Source organism: Hetaerina americana, unplaced genomic scaffold (genome assembly GCF_022747635.1).
Source record: "Hetaerina americana unplaced genomic scaffold, ioHetAmer1.1.p SCAF_2, whole genome shotgun sequence".
Classification (NCBI taxonomy): domain Eukaryota; kingdom Metazoa; phylum Arthropoda; class Insecta; order Odonata; family Calopterygidae; genus Hetaerina; species Hetaerina americana.
Genome location: NW_027286763.1, coordinates 110,260,118 through 110,267,253, shown reverse-complemented (window position 1 = coordinate 110,267,253; position 7,136 = coordinate 110,260,118). Strand labels below are relative to the sequence as shown.

Here is a 7,136-nt window from a genome sequence, read left to right as displayed (position 1 = left end):
CAAAATTTAAATAGAACCCCTCACATTATAAACGATTCTATTTCATTCGCGTTTCTTTTCCCATCCCTCATTACTCCTTCCCTTCACGTGACGGATTTCAAGAGCCGACAATTATTCCATCAGAAGTTATCCACATCTACTGTCGCATATTTTTCCCAATGTTCATCTAGCCTTTCAACACAATATTAACAGATTTTTTGAAAACATTTAATGCTTTCAATTTGATAGATAATTGATTTATTTGACTAACTTTACACGTATTAGAAAATCAGGAAATGGCAAAATAAAAGCATGGAGTATTACACAGGATAAAATACAGATCACGAGTAAATAGCTTAGTAAAAATACTAAGCTAAGCTCATCATTGCTGTATTTTAAGAATATATTAAGGAAAGATTACCATGAACCAAAATAAATAAAGGAGCTGTTTTTTCCCAGCCATATTCGTGATATATTTTTTAAATATAAAAATTAGTGACAATTTATATTAAACAATTAATTCAAAAGTATGTACGTATTATATTATTTTGATAAAGAAAATGTTAATGGATCAACAACTATTTTTTCCGCTAATCTGCCGCCGAATACATACTGCCAATTCTTTGGAGCAAAATCACCGAGTTAATAACATCATCTCTCTCCTCTGACTGACCACAAATCTAATTCCTTCGGCAAAAGATTCTCTTCTCTTGATTCCATCCTACAATAATAAATTAATACCTTTGTAAATGCCCATCTTATGACCATAAATTATTTTTCCTTTCACTTAGAAGCGTGACAAACTTGAGTTCGGGAAACCGACACTAAGCAAGTAAACAAGGGTGGAAGCGACATGGTTTTAATGAAATCCACAAAATGTTTCATCTTTCACAACTACTTTTTTAAAATCTCTTTATCAAATTTTGAAACATTAAGTGAATGGAAAAAACAGAACAAATAAAAACATCTAAAATTGATGATGATATTGTACATTATTAATTATTTATTTAAAAATATACGTGCTAAAATATACTTTATCAATGAAAATCACGTTACAATGATTTTTCCTTTATTATTCCTACTTTAAGTTAACAATATGGACTCCGTAGTCAATAGTAATTTCCACTTATTTTCCGACGATGCAGGGGTTTACCGTGGTATCCGTGATCCTGAGGACGCGGCAGCTTTGTCAGATGACCTTAGGTTTATACTATATAACGCCGGTGCGACACTTGGCAATTAGAATTAAGCTTTAAAAAGTGCGTAGCGATGAATTTTTGGAAAAAGAGCGATTCCCACCCGAACGCCTACTGCATCGGGAACACCGATATGGAATGTGCAGACTCGATTAAGTACTTGGGCGTTACCCTCACTCACGATCTCTCCTGGGTGAAACACATACGGGGAATATGTGGACAAGCTAACAAAAAATTAGGATTCATAAGAAGAATACTGGGTAAAGGTGATGAAAAGGTCAGAGAGAAAAGTTATCTGTTGTTGGTTAGGCCTCATTTAGAATATGCTGTAAGTACATGAGATCCTCACGAAGTTGAATTGATTGCCGAATTGGATCGCGTGCAGCATAGAGGAGCTAGATTCGTAAAACGTTGTTATGATAAACTGAGTAGCGTATCCAAAATATTAGAAGAGCTAGGCTGGGAATCACTCACGGAGCGAAGGTTAAATTAATTACAAATTGAAGCTCTTGCATAAATCGGCAGAGCGCCTCTTTAGCAATAATGTTGAAAATGTATTACAGGTATTCTTCAACATGTTTCTTCAACATGCAACCCTTGGCCTTCGACTTCGAAAATCCATTTCTTGGGTTACGAAATTTGATATTGTCTTGCAAAAGTGTGTACAGTAATTTTGAATACGGGTTATTACTGTAATATATCTTTATTCTGTATGATTCAAATGTCAACGAGAGAGACCGTATGTGTTCTCTGAGATCCTGATACAATCGGAATGAATTATCAGGGCGTGACATCTAAATGTATTACGTAAATGTAGTGAAAAACCACTCTTCTGCCTTTCCTCAAGATAATGAGTACAGTATGACCCGTTGTATTTTTTCCTTGCACAAGTTTCACAGCCAGCCTGTGTACGGGATTTGGCCTTGCACTGGCTTTGGCCTCGCATTCCTCAAAGGGTTTACAAAAATTAGGTCGATCCTAAAGCCTCCAAAAGTGTATTTTCAATAAAAATGTTATCCAAAAGCATCATTTGATTGAACGATGGAAGCGATGCATGATAAAGGTGAAAATAATTCAGGCACTTATTGCGAAATTAGTTTTATGGAGTTATTCAGTAAGGACAGAAAAGTATTATACATACCCGAGAAATACGAGATTTTAGATTAAATGGTACTTTAATTAATAACAGATAAAATGGCGAAAAGCATTGCACATCCCTAGCTCATATCGTTAGATTTAATGCTACTAGTAGTTTTAAAAACCGATAAAATTGCGAAGTGAAGCATAGTGTAGAACTACGAAGTGTAGTGTAGTAAACTTGGTGAAGTGTAATCTAGACGAAGATGTGAAGAGTCGCTTCTTCAACGGGCCATATCAACCAAAATTCAATCTGTCCTCTTTATCCGCATGCGAATGATAATTTCGCGATTACACGTTCCTGAGATAAATAATTTGTTTTGAAAGCATGCCCACGGCAATACAATGACACGCGCATGCGCAGGTGGGTAGATTTGACGTAGGAGGCGCTCGAAAGGTGTCCAGGGAATCCTAAAATGTATAATTCTGAAGCAATCCCGGTGACGTTTGTTTTCGCGGATAGCTAGTAATTTTCCCGTCGTCATTTGTGGGAAAACTATGCAAGAAAGAAATAGCTCAATCGGAATGCGCACTCGAGGCAAAAGTACACCGATTTGCTAAACTTTGAGCGAGATCAGGAATGTGATTTTCCAAAGATTATTGTTTTGACTCTCTATTCATTCTCGAAGTATTTCCTCGCACAGTCTCCGGATCCATATTTCGAATGAGTCCCTCCCACGCACCACCCTCTTCGAGAGCGTGTCGATGCAGCACAACCGACTCGGAATTCACCCCAGCGTGTACCGACAACACAGAGAGGTTCGTAACAGTCTCTGAAAACTCTGAAACCAAGTTGTGGGTTCTAAGCACTCCATCCCAATATCTGTACTTTGCCCTGCATGACATTGAATGCGCGTGTACGTTGAAAAAAATCAAATCCCGCGCTCAAACCTCACGAAAGACGGAATTCAGCGACGGCGCGTAAGATACATCATATTCTTACAAGGTTACCCTACACACCATGCAAGGATAAAATCATTGGCATCTTCCAATTTAGTGCAAGAGAAATATAAGAAATGAAATTGGTTGTACCAAATGACAACACTATTTCCTCTAGATAGTGAAGATAGGCATTTCCACTAGCTATATTTCAATCCCAACAAATCACGACTAAACTGCGCAAAATTAGTTGTGTCTGCGTGCGTCACGATTACAGATGCTAAAGAGAATTATTAATATGTTAATGATGTTTAATACAATATAAATTGATGCATGAAAGGGATGAGATTGAAATGAACGAGGTCGACAAGAGCCTCTTAGGCGAAAATAAAGCTACAAAGTTGACCGTCATTTCATACCTCACCTATCAATATAATCAGCATTTTTTTCTTTTCTTTCCACGGAACTTGATATTAATTTACATTGAAGAAAGACAATAAAGAAATATACGTATGTAAGCATGAGAAATATTTCCACTTTTTTGTTTAATATTATTATTATTATTATTAAAAATACACATGCGCTGATAGACATTGAACATATACTTTAAATCGAAAGCCATTAACAGCTTAAAATAATGGAAAGAGCCCGCAAATGAGTGCTGGAATTAATTATACACAATATATTACCTTCGATAATATTCCTAATTTTGTTTGCGCCATAATTTTGAGTAGAAATATTATTAAAAAATTCCACAATGAAGACAATTTAATGAAGGTCACACTTTGGTAATGTCGATGCTAACGTCCCATGCCAAGGAACTATACATTTAAGATACACTTCAATTGGGTTGGCAAGTTGTCTATTTGAGGATTTCAATAAATAAAGTTAGGTATAAACAAGCCCTTTCCTGAGCTAAGTTAAACGCGCTTCAATTCATGCAATCCTCTCCTTAAAATAAATAAGAGAGAAACGGAGGTTTCGCGGCAGTTGCGTGATGGAGACAGTTCTTTAATATCGGAGTTTGGTATAATAACAACGATACCATTAGATTTAATAGTATGTTTCACAACTCTCAGATGCATCAAGATGCATATTTTCAGTTTCTGCCGGCCCCGGTGGCGGCGGGGTAGCATCCTCTTCTGCCAATCCAAGGGTCGCGGGTTTGATTCCCGCCTAGGGGAATCAATCAGTCCGATTCCCGCCTAGGGGAATTAGACTCGCGATCCTTGGATTTCTCTACCTAGGGCTCGGGTGTTCGTAATCGTGTCCATTGATATCACTGTCAATAAACCGACGTAAAAAGCCAAAAAGTGCTGTTTTCGGACTATCGTTAAAGGAATAAATTAATAAAATACCATATACATTTGATACTCAGTGGTAGAGAGAAACGCAAAAACGAAGGCAATACGAGCTAAGTCGGATTTTCAAATGTTTTAAATCCATTTCGCATTACGTTCTGTGCATCAAAACCACAATTCGAAAATTATTCCACACACTGGAAAGGGTGCATTTTCGACGGTGACAATAGTTTGCGGCCCGCTGTCATTAGTTTGGGTGATCGCCGATTGCCAAGCAATGCTTAAAAAGTGCTGGGAAAAATAAATCAATGAATAACAAAGGGAGTGGAACAAGACGCCATGACGGAAGTGAGTTCACACAGCAGCAAAATTGCATTTGTTTCGCGGGTTTCTAGAAAATGGAGTAGGCTAGGCGTAAGCAATGAAAGTAATTGAAAATAGAGCGGTGAACTGAACGGATGGACATTTGGTGATTTGTAGCCAAGTGTGAATCATACTACAAAAGCAATTAAGCGTGGCGGTTGGAGAGTCGGGACAATCTTGCTTTCGTGGCACATTTCCCGTGGATGATAAACGAAACTTGTCCATCGCAATGAAATATTTTCTACTCTACCCAAGCTAAACTCCACTCCCAGTTACTGCTTCAGGGTGGACACATGCTCCGTCGATCATGGATATAAATTCATCGTCCGCATTCTTGCTTTAAGAAAATGTTATCAAAGGCATGGAATTTCGGGAAATTGAAACCTCTGATTTCATTTTGGAGCGAAAGAGACCATTGCGATATTCCATCGCCTATAGGATTGCCGAAGCGACAGACATTTTAAGAGCAATGAGAATGAGTTTTCAAGCATGGATAGTTTTCCTGGGAGGTGAAGATGATAGGAACCCAACTATGTACATGAATACTCAATAAATATGTAACTATTTTTTCCTTGATAAATTCTGTTCTTATTCTATATAAATTCTATTTTCTGGGGTTCATCCCCACAGGCCATATCCATTTTTAAATTCCAAAAAAAAGTTCTGTGTACGATTGATAGATAATGTTAGATTTGATGCCCTTAGTCTTCCACAATTTAGCCAGTTTAAACTTTTACATCTTTCGTGTATTTATATTTTTATTTGCTGTAGTATATGTACACAAGAATGAACCTTTCTTTCTCTGCCAATATTGACGCTCACAATCACAGTGCCCGCCAAATATAAACAGTCTATGCACACGTCAATTGTGTGCGCACAAGATGTACCTACCGAGGGCCCTAAGGGAACATGGGACTTATTTTGTATGATAAACGTCCTCCTTTTCTGAAATCTAATGTGTGTTCAGTATCCTTAAGAGTAAATTAAGATATTTTTCATTTGAAAGAATGTTTTATTAATGCTAAGTGTGGATTAATAACTCATTAGTCTCATAATCAATGAATGTGTCTGTATTCAGCTTGAATTATATCCTCGTGTTTCTATTGTTTTACATAGATATATGTATTTTCTGGTTCGACGAAACCAATACCACATGGTCTGCTGGTGAATGATGATTTACTTTGGAAGAATCAAAACGCAATTGGTCACCCGAAAATAAATGATTTCTTCGACTCAGAAATGTGCGCTATTTATTGTTCGAGGCCGCGTGATAGAACGTACTCCAATGATCTAAAACGCCAATGATTGTGTAAAATATTTGTAATACTTGTGAAACTTGTTCCCGTAATACCAACAATACTTTTCCTGCACGAAATGACACTGGCGAATTTTGGTGTTTTCCATACGTCTTGAGCGTGGTCTACAGGTTCGTGATTTTTTTCGCCTAAAACCTAGCCTTCCACTTTTGAGACGAGAATCAGAATTGATGTAAATCCTGTTGGATAGCTAAAGAATAACGTCAGATCCGGTGATAAACATTGTGCTAGCGATTGAAGCACCAAAAGAGGTAGCTTCATTCAGTGATAGCGCTTCCGTGGGCAGTTATCGCGAAACGGTAAATTGCGGCGAAAGAAATTCCCAAATATGGCTTTGGTTTCATGATAGCTTGTGAAAAACTTCCAAAATACATACTGTCGCACTGGTGGAATGAAACTTAATGCAAATGTCGTTACCGAAAAAAATGGAGAAATTCTCTCCGTAATGTAGCCATCAACAAGATTACAGCCATCTTGGTCGGAATATTTCGACTGAGGAAGTCTTTTCGTGGATTTATGGAGCAAAGTGTTGCTTATGATTTTTCAGCAGACAAACGATGTAACGCCACTCAGCAGGTTTTTTTTTTATAAAAAAAGAACACCGTAATACGAAAAGATACATATTCAACTTTAAGTTAAATTGTAATTCATTGAAATCTTAAATTACGTTCGAAATAAAAGTTTACTTGGCAAGAGGGGAAAATTTGCGAAAGTGCCAACTGTCAGGAATCAACAAAATCCAACAAATGCGATGTAAAAAAACCGCTGTGGACAGGATTCGAACCTGTGCGGGCAAAGCCCATTGGATTTCGAGTCCAACTCCTTAACCACTCGGACACCACAGCTCTGCAATAAATGGGAGATTTTTGGTGATTTATTATCATTGCTGCGAAATAGTTTTTTTTTTAATTTTACTTTTTTTGGGTAATACTTTTCTGCTACTACCACTTACACAATTAGGGGAA

The 7,136-nt window shown here is 37.3% G+C and overlaps 1 non-coding gene across 1 annotated transcript; it reads right to left on the bottom strand.

Moving 5' to 3' along the window:
- Nucleotides 1–6,934: 6,934 nt before the first annotated feature.
- On the bottom strand, nt 6,935–7,016 carry TRNAS-CGA (transfer RNA serine (anticodon CGA)). Its single transcript has one exon. It is a non-coding gene; the product is annotated as a tRNA-Ser (tRNA).
- Between the last annotated feature and the right edge of the window lie 120 nt (nt 7,017–7,136).